The 19,167-nt window shown below is 32.3% G+C and overlaps 1 pseudogene; it reads left to right on the top strand.

Moving 5' to 3' along the window:
* The first annotated feature begins 1,079 nt into the window (after nucleotides 1-1,079).
* LOC145098645 (serine/threonine-protein phosphatase PP2A-5 catalytic subunit-like) overlaps nucleotides 1,080-19,167 on the top strand; it is a 45,499-nt pseudogene continuing 27,411 nt past the window's right edge.

The following is a 19,167-nucleotide window of genomic DNA, read 5'->3' on the forward strand; positions in this document are numbered from 1 at the left end:
AATCACCAAAGCCTAATAAAAAGACCCAACTTAAGGCCCAAGCAAAATTAGGGTTTTCATATAAAATGACGATTAGGGTTAAGTGTTTCTTACTTAACCCATTAAGTCCATCATCCAACTAGATAAATCATACAGTGTGTTCGGGTGTCATTCATGATTCAATTCCAATGGCCCAATATGCGGATCCCGATAAGTCCAACCAACAAATCCAAAATTAGGGTTTTCTAAACCCTAATTAGGGTTTCCAACCCAATTGCGTGCCCATTAGTCCAATAATTAGGTTTTTAGGTCAATTAGGGTTAAATAAGTCGGGCACCACCCACTACCACCTCGGGTAGTGGTGGTCAACGACGGCTCATGGCGGCTACCACCACTTCGTGGTGCTGGTTATGATTTTTGCTAAAAAAATGTCCAAGCATCCCTAAATAACAATCACACACACAAAAGCACACAACCACCCAAGGTGGCGGCAGAATGGCGGCGTGAGGTGGCAACCACCACCTCACGGCGGTGACGGGTTATTTTTCTTGAATAATCTAGCCATACAATACATTTTACAACACAATATCTAAATAAACAAACACACACAAAATAACACACACATCCACCCTTGTGGTGGCCGGCGGTGGTACAAGGTGACAGCCACCACCTCACGGTGGTGGTGGTGGCTTTTCCTAGTTTTTCGGCCGAATAAAACACACATACACGCCTTTGCTCGGAGGATGAAACCAACCACCCACCTGGTGGCGTGCAACGGTCGGAGGGTGTCAGTCACAACGAAATTGCCGCAAGGCGGCGACGACGGACAACTATAGTGGCACAAACGGTGGCAATAGTAATGACTTACATCAGTGGCAGCGTACACGCTTAGCGGCACCGGTGGTGTTGCTGATGACGGTAACTGCGTGATTCTGGCGACGTAAATAATGGCAGAACAGAAGAAGGGACGAGGTGCTTCCAGGAATGGCAGCAACACTTGCCACGACGTTGGTCTTTAGCTATCTCGGCTTCACTGGTGGCAACCGTGGTGGCATTGGACCGGTGTTTGATCTCAACAGTAGGAGTAGCGGTGGTGCTAGATGGCGGCTCCTAACGACGCCACTGCTCCTCGGATTCTCCAACCGGTGCAGCTTCACTCTCATTTCTTGTCGGTCTTCGATGTTACTGGTGACAAGGGTTGCTCGATGGTGCTAAGTGGTCGGAGAACGAACGAGGTGAATGGTGGCGGTGGTCGGAGGGGGTGGGAGGTATAAGGAGGGTGGCGGCTGGAGATAGTTTATGAGGGTTTGGGTTGGACGGGTGGTGACGGGTTATATACCCTAATCCCCTATAAACTTTATCCCATAATAATAGAAATGGTCCATCCTTCCCCCTTTTCTTTCAAAACGAATCCATAATTTACCCTTTTACCCCTCAACATTCTAAATTCATTTCAATTTAGGTCCAATGATCAAACTTCAGCCATGCTAACATTTTTAGTACCTCCTCCTCTCATTCTTTTCAACTTAAGTCCCAATAATTACCATGGAGCCCCTGTCTTCATAAATATTTACAAAATGAATCCAGATTTTACCTTTTAACCCCTAACTTCTAAAATGATGACAGTTAACTCCTCGAAACCAACACCTTGCTAAATTATTATTGATTTTAAGGCTACTATTCATTCATTAATTTGTTTGTCTATTTATTTAATAAACGGAGTGTTACATCCTTTAACCTTTTTTCTTTGTATCTCTAAACAGATAGTTGTAAAAGAATTAACTTTAACATGGAAATAAATTAATTGTTGAAGTTTTTGATTGATTATGTTTCTTGATTAAACTGCAGGGGTAGTGGGCAGATAATTAGGAGGAATTGATGGAAAATCAAGCATTTAAAGGGATCTAACCGGTTGTACATGTTTTGTTTTTCTATAATAAATATTGTGCAATATTAGCAATGTATTACATTTACTTACTATTTGAATGATTATTTGTATTCGATATATTAGTGCAATGAATTATCTTTCTTGTTTATTGTATTTTATTTTGTATTATGAGACTTCTAATGTGTTATTTAATTTGAAAATTACTACATCTATAAAAATATATAATTTTTAAAACATTTAAAATCATGACACGTAAAAATGTGTGTCGTCTTTCTTTATGAAGGGGGTTTTAATGATACGCAATGCGAGTCGTAAATGTGCATCGTAAGGTTACGACACGCAAATGTGTGTTGTCTTCTTTACGACAGGGCCTTCGTTGACACACATTGTGTATCGTAAGAGCGCGTCGTAAGCTTACGACAAACAAATATGTGTCGTCTTCCTTTATGACAGGGCCTTCCTTGACACGCAGTTGCGTGTCATCTGTGGCTTTTATGACACGCAATGCGTGTCATTAAAGGGTGTTTTTGTAGTAGTGAGCTATTTAAATTGATGATTTTGTTCATGATTATTTCATATCGTGATCTTTGATTATGAATTATTGTTGAGTAAAAGGAGTTTGATTTGTCCTCTATGAATGAATTTGATGAAATCAATGGTACGATCGATAATTTTGAAAATTTTGAATCGATATATCTGTCACACCCCCAAACCAGAATGACAGAATCGTTCGAGGGCGGATAACTTCATGTAGTATCATAACAGTTGAGTAAATAGTAAAGAAAGTAAACACAACCATCATAAATATAATTTAAAAAGTTACATAGTTGATTGTAATACATGTTTCAAAAGAAATTACATTATGATGATATAATAAGTTTGAAATTTGACGCCTTAGCGTTCCTTCCCCAAAAGCTGCGATTTACCTGTATTACTGAATTCATGAGAAATAAAAGTAGTTTTGAAAAAAGTGTCAATAATTAAGTTGGTGGGTTCATATGCATTTTGTATAAAGTAACCGGGTTTGTTTCTAGAATATCCAATATTTTCTATAAATGAATGGAAGTTTTAAAAAGTTCCAAAAACCGGAATGCATAAGTATTTTCCATACCTAAAATAGTGCAAGTAGATTTATATATGTATATATAATCACTAAGGCATTTGATAGCCCCGTAAATCAAATGTTTTAATACTTCATGTGACTTTTATAACCGTACTATTGACCCAGACTGCCTGTCACCATGTTCTTCAGGTGTTGGAATGATATGACGTTTGTCACCCCAGACCCGCCGGTCCAACTGTAGCTAACAGTTTAGGTGTGGGATTGTCAATCCCGTATAGATCTATACGCAAGTATCACGCTCTCCCTATAGGAGATTATGGTTTATAACACGGGACTTGAAATGCATACTTGAAAGTACGTGAAGTTAAATGTCTCACAAAAGTTTGTATCAAATAGATATACGTATGAAAAGTCCATTTTTCTTGTAAATGTAAGTATTTTCTCTCTATAGTGTTCATAGAGTGTAAAATATCATGAATATCTCATAACAATATCTATTATAGTTTTTCAAAAGTGTGTTTCATTTGAATGATAAACATTAGTGTGTTACCAACTTTGCATGTAAAGTAAAACATTTGTAATAACGTTATTTTACTTATTTAACATTTATACATAAAATGTAGATAAAGCATTTGAAACTGTATGTAACGATTTGCATTTTAACATAAGTTTTTCTTGCGTTTCACTTGTATTTTCCCCCTAAAATATAGTAAAAACGTGAAAATATAGGGGTATGAACTCACCAGGTAAATTTGATGATTTGAAGAAAACGAGACTTTTCTCGGGCAGCACTTCGACCGGAAAGATGTCGATTTCTCCGAAATCTTGGGGCTTCGAACTTCCGTCAGGGTTTGGATATGAAACCGGGATCTCGGGATAGTCTCGAGAGGGTAGAAGTATGAAATTTGAGGAGAAATGTGGTAAATTAGCAATTAAAATCCGGAGCCTTCACACTCTTTTTATAGTGTTGGACACAGCCTTGAACGCGGGGCATTCCCTCGCACGTCATGGGTTACGAACTTCGGACTTGACAGGCGGATGGGACTAGCTCTGGGCTCCGAACGCGAGGCGTTCCCTTCGGACCAGCCTCGAAGTTTGCGCCCCAATCTTTGAAGTTTCGTAACTTTTGCGTACGAGCTCCGTTTTTGACGTTCTTTATATGCACATGAAGGTGAGAATATACTATACAACTCTTGTTTAGACTTTGTCGGCTAATTTTGAATTTATTTTTAATGTTATATTTTTAATAGGCCGGGACTGGAAAAATCCGTTAAAAATCTGTAACTTCTTCATCCGACGTCTGTTTACGTCTGTCTTTTCACCGTTGTACTACTATTGTTAAGATCCTCAATTCTCGTTTAGGTTGCGTCGGCTAAAATTCACTCGATCTTTATTTGGAGTTTTTAGCTGTCTACCGCTATATCCGAAACTTCGAAAAATCATAACTTCCTCATACGAAGTCAGTTTTGGACGTTCTTTTTGTGTATGTTTACGGCTTAATGATATCTACAACTTTCATTTAGATACCTAAGGCTAAAAAGAATTTTATTGGAATTTCGCATTTTATGCTTAACGGTGTTTTCCTGGTTTTGACACGGATCTTTGATTGGTCATAACTTCTTTTTTATAACTCGGATTTGAGTGTTCTTTATATTTTTGAAAACCTTGACACGATAACTATCATTTTATGTATCCCAACTGAGACTTTTGAACATTTCATTTCTGACACTATTTTATATATTTATTAATTCAAAATAGATTACAATACATGACTTAGGTCATTACATGGACTTGAAATATTGGGTTGTCATAATATCAATGGTTGATATTGATGAAATGATTCGTGAATTGGGTTGTGTATTGGAGAATTCTTGACAAATTGGTGTTATTTGATTCTAATTTGTGCGTTATATCAAAATTACTCATTCGTGTGCTTGGTAAGACACATTGGTGAAGAACAATACAATTTTTATTTAGTGAATTTCAATCGGAAATCTTTGGCTATTATTCAATTTGATGTTTATATTTAGTGGTTTCTGGCAAAAATTGTGGTGGTGGAAGCGGTGGCTTCTGACAATGAGTCATTGAAAAAGTCGAAATTGTATATGAATTTGGAATTTACACATTTAAATTGACTTGGTGATTCAATTTAGTGCACTAAAATTAATTTCTAGCATAATAGTGATAAACAGATGAAGAACATAATGATTTTACGTTGATAATCATGTTTGATCACAAAAAATGTTTTTGGAAGTTGAAACTTTGGTGTTTGTGACGGTGGATTAAGTTTTGCATAAGTGGGTTTATAATTTTTATTTTGGGACTTAACATGAAAATTATCGCAAACCATAAGGACCATTCGTGTAATTTACTCTAAAAGGACACATATCCTGCTTTTAGGTTGTGGGGAGTGGTCACAGCCAAACCACCAGCCAACTCAGTGTCACATAGGTGTTTTATCATTCCACAACCAACCCACTAGGTTGTGGAAATGGTATTCACCGGTGAGTTGGTAGTGAAGAGGCAAAAAGGATGAGAGAGGAGAGAAAATGTGAGGGAAATATAAAAGAACCAATCAAAATGTGCGTCTTCTTCCATCTTCTCAAAAACTACATCCCACTCCATAGTCAAACCACTAGTCCATGGGGCGGTGTTCACCGGTGAGTTAGTGTGCCGCATGTATGCCACATAGGAAACTCACGTGTGGGTTGACACCTACTCTGGATAGCCTTATTGGATGTCATCAATTAACCCTAATTATATATTTTTTATTCATCTTTCCTCTTTCTCTCTCTTTCTCTCTCTCTCTCTCTCTCTCATATATATATATATATATATATATATATATATATATATATATATATATATTAATAAAAGAACAGTTTTATTCTTCTTTTGACATGTGTCATCCTATTAAATATCCTAATTAATGCATATTTTATTCTCGTTTTACCATTTGTCATCTTATTAAATCTCCTAGTTAATGCATGTCACTTGTCAACCTATTGACTTCGTATTTCAAATTTTAAATTTTAAATTTCTCATCTAATTATATTAAATTAATAACAATAGAATAAAATTTAAAATAAAATTAATACAAATTATAAAATGATTACACGGCATATATATATATATATATATATATATATATATATATATATATATATATATATATATATATATGTGTAACGTGTTCCCTGTATATTGTTTTGTACACTTAAATGATGACATGAATATACATGGATGATTTGCAAAGCAGCGTTTTAATATATTCTTCTATATTACTTACTGTAATAATAATTTCTTGAAACTTGTGGGTGATTTGTTATTATTAACCAAATATAAAAATTTTAAAATACCATTTTATTGTGTATAATATATGTATTTTAAGATTTTATATTCTATAACCATTTAGAACTTAATTGCAAAATGTTGACAAAAATGTTGGCTCCTGCCGGTTGGTGTCACCGTGTACGATGTGATGTGACCTTAATTATAAAAAGTAATTGAGATTGACTTATTAAGGTAATTAGCTTTTTGGTTTGTCCATATTTAGTTAACTATTTTTTTTTGTATATATCTAGATAATTTTTTTTTGGAAGTGTTTCTATATGACCATTATGAGTGGCTGTAGCAGATTATATCTGATCATAATGGTCATATGTGAACACTTCCAAAAAATTCGTTACCTAAATGTGTACAAAAAAATAATTACCTAAGATGTGTACAAATCGAAAAGTTAATTAGCTTGATAAGTCAATTTTTTTTCTTTTTTATTTTACCTTCTAATCTTGATTTGGTATAAAATTTAATCTAAACGGTAAATATTTTTAAAACCACACCATTTTGGTAAATATCTTTTTAAAATATGCTATTAAAAAAACTCTAGATTTGACATGGAAAAAAACATATCGTAGGTTTATAGAATTTTATTGTTTAAGATATTAAATATAAAAATTTAAATTTATTAGAGACTAAAAGTATCAGAAATGGAGACCAATAATATATATATATATATATATATATATATATATATATTATCGTTTGATGAGTTAAAACTTTGATTGTTGTTAATAGAATTTTCATGTTTTGATTTGCATTTCAAGTTATGGTTCTCCAATTTTTTTTTTCTGGTATAAATTTTCTTATCCTGCATGGATTGTGATGCATTGGGTTGTGGTGGTGGAAAATTCGATGAAGAGACATTGGGTTGTGGTGTTGGTTTACAAAGTTGAATGACCAAAAAAAGAAAGGATGATGAAGACGTCGATGTCACTAAAGATGGAAAAGAAATTGAAGTTGAGAAAAATGAGAGATGAGATGGTAACCGGTGGGACCTAAATTAAAATTTTCAAATATGGTTTCAGGTTTAGCGTAATGAGATATAGATATGTAAGGTCTATTAAAATTTTTAAATATACAAAAAATAAATACATAAATAAGAAAGTTAATTAAAAAATAAATTAACAAGACCAAACATACAACAAAAATATATAATATGGATCATCCGAGTTAAAAAATAAGTTAGGTACCAAATGCACAAATTACCCCAAACGACAGGGACCATTCGTGTAATTTATTGTTATCTTTTTGGTTTGTTCACATCTAGGTAACGAACTTTTTAAAAGTGTTCACATATTACCATTATAACCGGATGTAACCTGTTACAGTCGGTCATAATGATCATATGTGAACACCTAGGTAAAAGTTCGTTACCTAAATATATACAAAAGAAAAATTATCCAGATATAAAAAACCGAAAAATTAATTACCTTAATAAATTAATTTCCTTAAAAAAACCACCATTGCAAATTATCCAGTAAAAAATTGTTGGCTCAATGGACTAATTTAATAGACTAGTATTACTAGTGTTTTTGTTTGGACTCTCCACTCCACTCTGAGCACTTTAGGCCCAAAGTTGTTACAGATGTTAGACCATATTATAAATGGTCTCTCGGTTTTATAAAACCTCTCACCGTCACACCGTGTACTAAATAATATTTGCACAGTAACAAGTTCAGTTTATTTTTTTTTCCTTTTTTTTGCATATATATATATATATATATATATATATATATATATATATATATATATATATATATATATATATATATATAACCCGTGGGAATCACTGTTATACAATTAATTAAACTTTTAAAATAAAAACTAAAAATTATTAATAAGTTATTTTAAATAAATTATTAATTAAGAGATTTTTTTAGTTATATAAATTTTAATCTTTGATTTAAATAAATATGTGAAATTATATCACTTTATAATTTGTATTAAGTTTATTTTAATCTTTATTCTAATATTATTAATTTAATGTAATTAGAGTGAAAATTTTAAATTTTGAAATTTGAAATGAAGAATAAATAGGTTTACAAATGTCATGTATTAATTAGAAGATATAATATGATGACAAATATCAAAAGGAAAATAAAATATGCATTAATTAGAAGGCTTAATAAGATTACACATGTCAAGAGGAGAATAAAACTATATATATATATATATATATATATATATATATATATATATATATATCCCTATTCTAATAAAAGAATAGTTTTAATCTTCTTTTGACATGTGTCATCATATTAGGCCTCCTAATTAATACACATTTTATTCTTTTTTTGCCATGTGTCACCCTATTAAATCTATTATTTAATGCATGCCACTTGTCAACCTATTAATTATCTATTTCAAATTTTAAAATTTTCACTTTAATTACAATAAATTAATAACAATGGAATAAAAATTAAAATAAAGTTACTACAAATTATAAGGTGATATAATTTCACATATTTATTTAAATTAACGATTATAATTGATTAATAATTTTGTGTTCTAACTATTATAGTTTAATTAATTTTGTAGCCGTGATTTCACGGGTTATAAAGTAGTATGTATATATATGTATATATATATATATATATATATATATATATATATATATATATATATATATATATATATATATATATATATGGTGAGGTTCAATAGAGAACCATAATTAACCAAGGAACCAAGGAACCAATCTTTTTTTCAACTTTTATAACTTATTTTTTATCAAAAAAAAAAAAAACTAAAAATACAGAAATTCATAACTTTTTATCCTATTTCCAATGATATAAAATTCGATATTTTTTAAGTCAAATTCACAATTAATGTGAATCTTCGAAAATTCACAACGTGAGTCTGGATTCACACTGTGATTCCGAAAAATATTTTTCACATTCATAATGTTAATATATGAATTTAGATATTTTTAGATTTTTTTTTGATAAAGAATAAGCTCTAGAAATTAAAAAAAAGATTTGGTTTTTGAAGAACCCATAATTATGGTTCTCTATTGAACTTTTCCACACACACACACACACATATATATATATATATATATACAAAACATGTTTCCTTAAACTATGCTAAGCATTACGTTAATATATAAAAAAAAACATAGTTTTTTTTTTGTTTTTTTTTTTGTTTTGTTTTTTTTTTTTTTTTTTTTTTTTTTTTTTTTTTTTTTTAACTTTTAAGAAGCTATTTTTATCGAAAAATGATTTTAAATATACCAAAATTCATGATTTTTTATTCTCTACAAATAGACATCCATATTGATATAGTTTTAAGATAAAATAAAAAAATTATTTTCTTTTTATATTGTCAGCTATCGTTATTCATAAGTGAATAAAAATGAATCAGGTTTTACTATAGTAGATTCGTTATTCACTTATGAATAAAAACTATGATTAATTTTTTTACAATTTAAGTATCATTCATATATGAATATAGCATATACTAAACATAGTATATTTATATTTAAATATTAGAATATTACATAGTATATTCACTTGTGAATGTTAGATGGTATTTTCATATGTGAATATTATCTAGTATTACATGGTATATCACATGAGAATAGTACATAGTATATTCACTTGTGAATATTAGATCGTATATTCACTTATGAATAATAGTTGGTATATTCATATGTGAATATTGCACAATATATTCATATATGAATATTAGAAGGTGTTTTCAGAAATATATATAAATTTTATATGTTATTCACATATGAATATCATACAGACTTGCATATTTGTTTTGTGTTTTAATAATCACATATTGATTCAGGTGAGAAAACATATTCATATATGAATATAACGTGGTAATTTAGTTTATGCATTTCATCAAACAGTTGGAGTGCATACAAGTTAACTTTTTTAAAAATACGATAAATATGATACTTTGACTATTTAAATCTTACAAAATAGTAGATTGGTAGAGAAATATCTGAAAATTTTCAAACAAAAAATGATTTGATCTTTTTCTAACCTTAATTTCGATGTTTTATTTGATGATCGATGTTGAATGAATGATACAAATTGAATTTTTTGTTGATTATCGATGATGTTGATCTAATGATGCTGGAAGTATAATTAATCATAGATGTTGAAGATATGCTCGTATTCAAGGAGAATTGAAGGTTGGATTGAAAGAGCAAAAAACGAATTTTTGTTGTCAACTGTTGAATGATGTTGATAAACGTGTTATAGACGAAGATCGATGATTGATTAACACAGGATGACGTTGATCGATGATTTAATTGAAGAAATCTGGATGATTGTTGAAGGTTGGAGGAGAAATTTGGATGATAACGATCGATTAGAATGAATTTCAACTGTTATCTAATTTTCTACACTTACGTATTTGTGATTGAAGGCTATTATATCATATTTACAAGTTTGCCACCGTGTCTTTTTATGCTTAGATTAAATGAGTGGCTGAGAATGATTCCCCCATTCTTAATCTTTTTTATTTTCTCAATTGAACCCACCTATATATATATATATATATATATATATATATATATATATATATATATATATATATATATAAAAGGTTTCCATATTTTATGAGATTGGTCTGTAAATATGACTGCATACCTTTCTTTAGTTTATTTTATCTGTTTTGTTTAGTTACAATTTAGAATTGTTAGCCGACACTTAGTTATTTTTTAACTTATTGGTGTTGTATTATATTTGTGTGTTAAAGCTCACATGTATAGCTCCTTGTGGGTAGTTTTATAATTCGGCCCATGGCCATGTATGTTGCATTAAATTATTCCTATGTGTAATGCTAATTTGGTTTATAGGAAAATATGATCGACACATGGTATCATAGCACATGCTATAATCCTAGCCCTAACCATCGACCTTTTGACTCCTTCAACACCTTCTGCTTGATACCCTTCCCTTCTTCCTTCCTTCCTTCTTCTTCTTCTTCTTCTTCTTCTTCTTTATCCTCTTCCATTCTAACCTCATTCAAAGGCTACTCCAGCTGAAAAGCCATACAACATTAAGAATATCAAATCGGTCGTTCCATTAACTCTTGATCTCAGCTGTATGAACTATGCTGATTGGAGGGAATTGCTTCTCACACATTGCATCAAGTACGGGATATTCGATCATCTTGTTGACTCCAACGATAAACCTAATGATAACGAATGGAATATAACCAATTCAATTATGAAGTCATGGCTTTATGGAACCTTGTCCCCCTGGAATTCAAATTTGGAAGAGTCTTGAAGATATCTTTCTTGACAACCAAAGATGCAAACGTGATTCAGCACGACAACGAGCTCCGAAATCCGTCATAGAATATTTTACTTGAATAAAGTCCATCACTGATCTTCTTGATAACCGGAGGAAGACATAGTGACCTATTTACTCAGCGGTCTCTCTACAAAGTTCGACTACGTTACAATTATGATTTGTCATAAGTGTCATCTTGTAACCTTCGTGGAAACGAGGTCTTTCTTCCTCGAAGTGCAACAGATGGAACACATAAATCGTTGTCTCGATATAAAGCTCTTTTTCCGACGTTGGAGATCCTCCTCAAGACTTCAGTAATGCTGGAGGTTAGGTTTGGTGCCCTTGGCCAATAACCTCGATATAAGTGAAAGTACTTGTGATTTGTACCCCGTAATCATCCCCACACCTAAAGCCTTTGCATCCATCAGCTCATCCACGTGGCATCATAGACTCGGCCACCTCTGGAAGATATTTTTCAACATTTAATTTGTAGTTCTACTTCATTTAATAATAAAAAACATTCCATGTTATGATCATCATTTGCTCTGCCTAAAAGATTGTTTTGTCTCATTTTGAAATTGTTCATTTAGACATTTTGTTCTCACCTTTGTAAAGTTATAGTGGAATAAAATATTATATTATTTTTTTTATTAATTTTTGCATTGTTGTGTGGATGTATCCTCTTAGACAAAAATCTAATTTTTTCCCCCAAATTTCTTCACTTAATTAAATGCGCATATTAAAACTCAATTCCAAACCACCACTAAAACTTTCCAATATGACAATGGGGGCGTATTACAATACCGAAATTCATCATTTTTGTGACTCAAATGATATTCATATGCATATTTCATGTCCTTATACCTCTCAACAAAACGAAAAATTCAAAAGAATTCTTTGTACGATCAATAACACCATTCATAATCTTTTATTTTAAGCCATCTTCCACCAACATATTGGGTAAAAGCCCTTCATATGGTGACACATATTCTAAGCATTCTATCATCCATCACCCTTCAAAACAACACTATGTTTCCCCAAATCTTTAATAGTTACCTATCATACTCTTATTTTTGAGGCTTTAGATGTCTTATCTACCACCACCTTAATAATACTAACAAACCTTCCCCGCGATCAACTCAATGCATCTTTCTTGGTTACCGATCAAACCACAATTTTTTTTTCGTTTCCTTGATCTCCCTACCAAAACGATCATCATTTCTCGTGATGTTACTTTTGACGAATCCATTTTCCCCTTTTGTTCCACGACACGAAACCCATTCCCTAACTATGAATTCCTTGATGTTGATGATCACAATATCTTCAATGATCCTTTTCGATCATTTCCAAACCCATTCGATCACACCCATCTTCCTTTTATTCCTGATATCTTTTATCATTTGTCTTCGGTTCATGAGCCTCCGATCTCCCCATCCACTCCGACAACCCCTACTTTCAAGACGGTTACCACCTGTACGACTTCAAGAACCTCTATGGTTGTTCTTCCTACTTTCGCTCCAATCCGCATTCACCCCATGGATACTTATCTCTAAACACATTCAAAAACTAAATCTTCACACTAACACCACTTCTTTAGTTCGTCGAAAATACTCTCATGACTTTCGAGATCCTAACTGGTTTAAAACTATGCAGGATGAATATAATGCACTTATTTCTAACGGTACTTAGGTTTTTGTACCTTGGCCCCCAAATATTAATATTGTTAAATGTAATTGGTTGTTTAAGAAGAAACTTAATGCATATGGATCCTTAGCTCGATATAACGCTCGTCTTGTTGCTAACGGTCATAACCAACGACTAGTTGTTGATTGTGATGAGACTTTCAATCCAATTATCAAACCAACCACCATACAAATTTCTCTTAGACTTGTCATATCTCATCCTTAGGAGTTTATCAGTTAGATGTAAAGAACGCTTTCCTTCATATTCATCTTTAGGAGACTGTTTACATGCATTAACAAACCAAATTTTGAGACTATCATCACCCATATCACGTATCTTCTTTATAAGTCTCTCTATGGTTTAAAGCAGTCACCTCAAGCATGGTTTCACCAATTTTCTCTGTACGTTACGCATTATGGTTTCTCTCACACTCAACCAAATTCTTTTATGTCCATATATCACCAAGGTACTCATAAAAATTATCTCATTCTCTTTGTTGATGAAATTGTGTTAAGTGCCTCATCTACTATTCTACTTCATCAACTTATGACTATTCTTAGTTAAGAGTTTTCAATGTTTGACTTGGGATCTTTGAATTAATTTCATGGCATAATTTTTACTCATTATTGACATGGCATGTAAAGACCCAAAATTTTGTCATCTAATTATCTAGGGATTTTCAGAGTTTTATAAACAAATGTGAAATTCTATAACTCAAAAACACTTTACATCCCAGGCTATTACGAGTTTACAATAAAGTCATAAACATAATTTAAACAAACAAGGTACACCAAATATAAAAACTACTTCTAGTCCAAATCCTTATGCTCTTAAGTCCTACATCCTCTTGTACAATGACTGTCACCTACACCTGCAACACATGAAATAATCTATAAAATCAGACCACAGGTCTGGTGAGTTATACTTTAATTTGTTTTCATGTATTCATACTCTACTACTCTTGTTATTTCTTTGATTTCTCTTAATATATCTCACATCACGCCTTCTCATTTCTTTTGATACTCATCGCAAACTCTATTCGTACTCTATCTCAGCCTCTTCCCGGCTACTCTTATTCCTTCTTCACACCTCATATCTTTCCTCTTGTTTTACTATATCTATATATCTTCTTATGCCCTTCTCTCTCACATATTACTCTCTTCTCAATCTAGGTCATTCTTTCTCCTCACTCTTCGTCCCATCTAGGGGTGCAAATGAGCCAAGCTACTCGCGAGTTACTCGGGATCGGATCGTTAAAAGCTCGACTCGAAATCGATTTTAAACAAGCCCGAGCCGAGCTCGAGCTTAATATTAAGCTCTTTATTAAACAATCTCGAGCTCAAGCCTATGTCATTAAGCTTGATTAGGCCTGCAAGCCTAAACGAGCCTGTATATAATATAATTTATTATTTTATATATACATTAAAATAAAAATATATTTGGAGAATTATGGATTTAGGGTATTAGTAAACAAGCTTCTTAACGAGCTCGAGCCGAGATTAAGCTTACTTGGGCACGTCAGATAAAAAACAAGTCGAGCCCGAGCTCGAACCAAGCTTGTATAACTCTTTACGAGCTTGAGCTGAGGTCAGTACGACAAAGCTCGAATTGAGCCATGCTCGAGCTCGAGCCTCATATAACTTAAACGAGCCTGACCCGAGCCTAGACAGGCTCGGGCTCGGCTCGGCTCGTTTTCACCCCTAGTCCCATCTCATATTTTCTCCCATCTTGTAACGCCCTGTCACGAATCATTTCCTAATTGGGTGTGGGTGACGTGATATGTTCAGGTTGAAATATACCCCGGGGCAGGGCCCATACTTTCTTTTTGGGTTGGAATGAACCCCAGGGCTAGGCCCATTTGTATGATTATTATGTGGTATTTTGGGGACTCACTAAGCTTTGTGCTTACAGTTTTTAGTTTGTGTTCCAGGTACTTCTATTTCCAAAAGGAAGAGCTCGGGATGATTGCAGAGCACACACCACCCTGTTCTGCATTTTCTTAACTTACTTTGATATGATGTGATGTTTGACACATTTGTTTTATCTGGATTCTTATGATAACGTTTTTGGAATATTGGTTTTATTAATATAAAATGAAATTTTTTGGTCTTATTTTTGGGACATTACACATCTCTTCTTGCCTTCTTCCTATCTATTCTCATTCAGACCCAACTGGTATAATTGTCTATGATAGCTTCATCTATCATATAGGAGAACATCATAAATCTAATCTACTGTAGTACAACCATTCGGACTAAGTTTCATCACTTTGATCCCACACGAATCCTTTTACAACTTCACTCTTATTAAATCCCTTGCAGATTACAATGATCCCTTACAGATCCTCTACACTTAATCCCTCATGGATTATATCAAGTTTCTATAAAGAAACTTCTTACTTTATTCCGCTCACAAAATGTTTCTCAATCTTATCTAACAACACAAATATATGTCCTGCAGGAATCAACTATCTGTATTCCCGAATGAATTGTCATCTCATTCCCGAAGAAATGATCTATTTTTATTCCCGAAGGAATCATCTATCTCATTCTCGAAGGAATCCTAATCTTATTCTTAACATCTTACCATACTTCCATACTCTATCTTCATCTAATTTATGATGGTTATCTAACACAATACCATCAATATCTAATCACACATACATACTCTATCTTAACCATACGAACATACTCTATCTTCAACCACACATACATACTCTAAAACAATCATACATGCTTATTTACATGATTATAAACATATAATCATAATTTATGTCCATCTAACATCTTATGGGTAGTCAACATAATACCATTTAAATCTAGTCAATCACATTCTATCTACATTAATATATATTAGGTATATAACACAACACCACTAACATCTACCCATACATACATATTTATTCATATGATTATAACACATATAATCATACTCTATCTTCATTTTTTAGTATATAGGTATTCAATAAGATACCTTTAATATCCAATCATGCATACATAATCACTTACAAGATTACAATTCATGTATCACATTCTTGTTAGAAATGATGTTCAAGGTCATTAACTATTTTGGTAACATTTCTAATAATAGTAGGGTCCTTTTGGATTCGCCTTGTGACCCAAATAGCATAAGGAAATGAAGATTAATAATGTATTAAGTTTTTAAGAAATTAATAAATTAATTAGAAATTATTTGATAAATTAATTAAATGGATTTAGTTAATTAAGGAATTTGAATATTAATTAGTCCAATGCGTTAACTGGAATATTCTAGAACCCCCCGTAAAGAGGGTATTGACGATTTTGGCATATACCTATGATAGGGATATGGCAAGTTTGAAATAAAGAAAGGATTAGGATAGAACCTTAGAGTTTGTATCCTTTTCGAATACTCATTGTCTGCCTATAAATAGACTGTTAGGGTTAATCCCTAGAAGCTAATCAATCCCTCTAGAAATCGTTTCCCCTTCTCTCACTTCCCTTGGACAAAAATCACACACTCTCCCTTAGCATTTTGGAGATTTCGATTAAACCTTAGATTTCTTTAATTCCTTTTTGCTTTTGGTGTTATGGGTCAGATTCCATTAAAGGGATTCTCCTTTGGATCCTTCATCTTACAACTAATCTAATACATACGGGTTCATAATGAATTCATAAAGAGGTTGGTAAACATCACTCTGTGTCGTTTTTTCAAAGTAGGGTGCTATAATAATAAAACATAGATCCTTAGGTTGCATGTGCACTTTGTTATATCAATTTTAATTTTTTCGCTACCTATGTAATGTTTACTTGATGTCAACCATCCCTATTATTAGTGTTATGAGAGACTAATTGTTTTAGTTATGGTACAAAACTTTGTGAAAAACAAAAAAAATGAAAGAAACCTGTAATCACTGGGTGTGGCACACTTTCTGTAAAGCGCGACGCACCTACCCGAATTTCAGGATTTTTGACTAATTTCGAGAATGTATGGATCACATTCTATTTTAAGACATTATCTTAATTGTTTAAATCTTAATATTCAAATTTGGTAATTAATTTGGAATATTTTTTAATTGTAGTTAATTTGAATATTAAGTAATTAAATTTGAATATTACTTAAACTACAATTAAAATTTGAATGTTTATCTTCAACTTTATTTAATAAGAGAATTAAATTAGAAAATTCAAGAACATAATTTTTTTAAGCTTATATTTATTATATGGTATTATTTATTATATGTAAAACATTAATACCACATGTTTCCTCACATGTTAATAATAAAAGACATTATCTTTGAATCAAGACTAGGCTCATCCGCTCTAATACTCGGTTTAAGGAGGTGTTTTTATTCCTAATGACGCCGGGTTTAATTATGCTTCGCGCTTTCCTCCTTCACCGTCTATATTATTTTGAGAGTGGAGTTATTAAAAGGGTTTATATTGGATTTTGTCTTTCAAAAAAGTATTAATCAAGTAATAAAACAAAATATTCCCCTTTTATATAATTAAAAAATGTGACTCGTGTGCTTCCTATGAAAATGCACATTTTGGTTATATTCTAATGATGGGGTGTGTGTGGTTAACCGAAAAATCATTTTTAATAATATAATTTTAAATGATATGTTGATCGTGGAATTATTTTGTTGATGGTGCATGTGTGGCTAACCGACATGTCAATATGAGAATAACTTTGTGTCAAGGTTCAAGTGGTTTTGCATGGTTGATTCACCATTTATTTAATAATCTACGACATCCCCACATTAAATTTGAGATGAATGAAAATCGACATTAACATGTCATTCAATGTCAATGAATCTCAATTGAGCTTGGAGTTTCAAACGTTTGAAACTAGCAAGTTACTTTGCCTACCTAAATAACCTTGTTGTGTGTTTACGACATCCCTTTCCACATTTCAAAGTGAAATATGGGTCCTAGCCTTGTTAATAATTTATTTAGGGATGAAAATTATTTTAAGCATAAACTTGAACTAGCTAACTTCACTTCATATTCTAGATGTCGACTGACACCAATCTTCTTCTTTCTCATCCTCCTCCCCCACACCTAACTCAAACTTTTTGTTTATCTCGATCTAACATAAAGAGAAACTCACTCGTCAAAATTATTTGGAACGGATTAATGATCTATAGATTTCCTTGAGGTACGAGGGTAAAGAGTATGTCCTTGATATGGATCTCCCTTTTGTGGATGATAACACTTCACAGGAAGATCTAGCTGCTAACAACAAACATGATGAAGAATCTACTAAAGTTGATTGCATCATGTTTGCTCCCATGTCACCAGAGCTTTGAGAACTATAGGGTTTTTGAAATTAGTGAGCATCTCATGGAATGTTCAAATAGAAATATCGATAAGAAAGATTCAAAATCGTCAAATCCTTGATGGCATGAAAATATCAAGATGGGAATTATGTATGTGGACACGTTCAAAACCTGAAGTTGTACATTAACCAACTATGGAACTTGGGTGTCGAATTTCCAAAGGTGTTGGCCATTGACATGGTCTTGAACCCGCTTTCTAGTTCATATCATCAGTTTTTCATGAACTATTAATATGAAAAATCTCAAAAAGACCCTCATGGAGATTCATCGGATTGTAAAAACAATCGAAGCAAGTATTATGAAGAACAAAACTCCAACCCAACTGCTCCTATATTGGCCATTAGGTATAACACTGCGAACAAAAAGAATAACTTTTCTCATGGAAAAGGTAAGGCCAATGTTGGTACTCCCAATCAAGGTACTAAAAGAAAAGCTGATTATGAGATTGCACCTAATACCGACCAAAAGGAGGCCATTTGTTTCTATTTCCAAGAGAAAGGAAATGGAGGTGTAGTTGCCCAAAATACCTTGAGGACGTGAAGAAGAACAAAGCTAAAGGAGCTACCATGTTATGTATTTTTATGATTGAAATTCATAGTATGTCTACTTCTAATTCTTAGATTCTTGATACGAGATA

The sequence above is a fragment of the Lactuca serriola genome, chromosome 4 (genome assembly GCF_051521515.1).
Source record: "Lactuca serriola cultivar US96UC23 chromosome 4, Lser_US96UC23_V15, whole genome shotgun sequence".
NCBI lineage: Eukaryota > Viridiplantae > Streptophyta > Magnoliopsida > Asterales > Asteraceae > Lactuca > Lactuca serriola.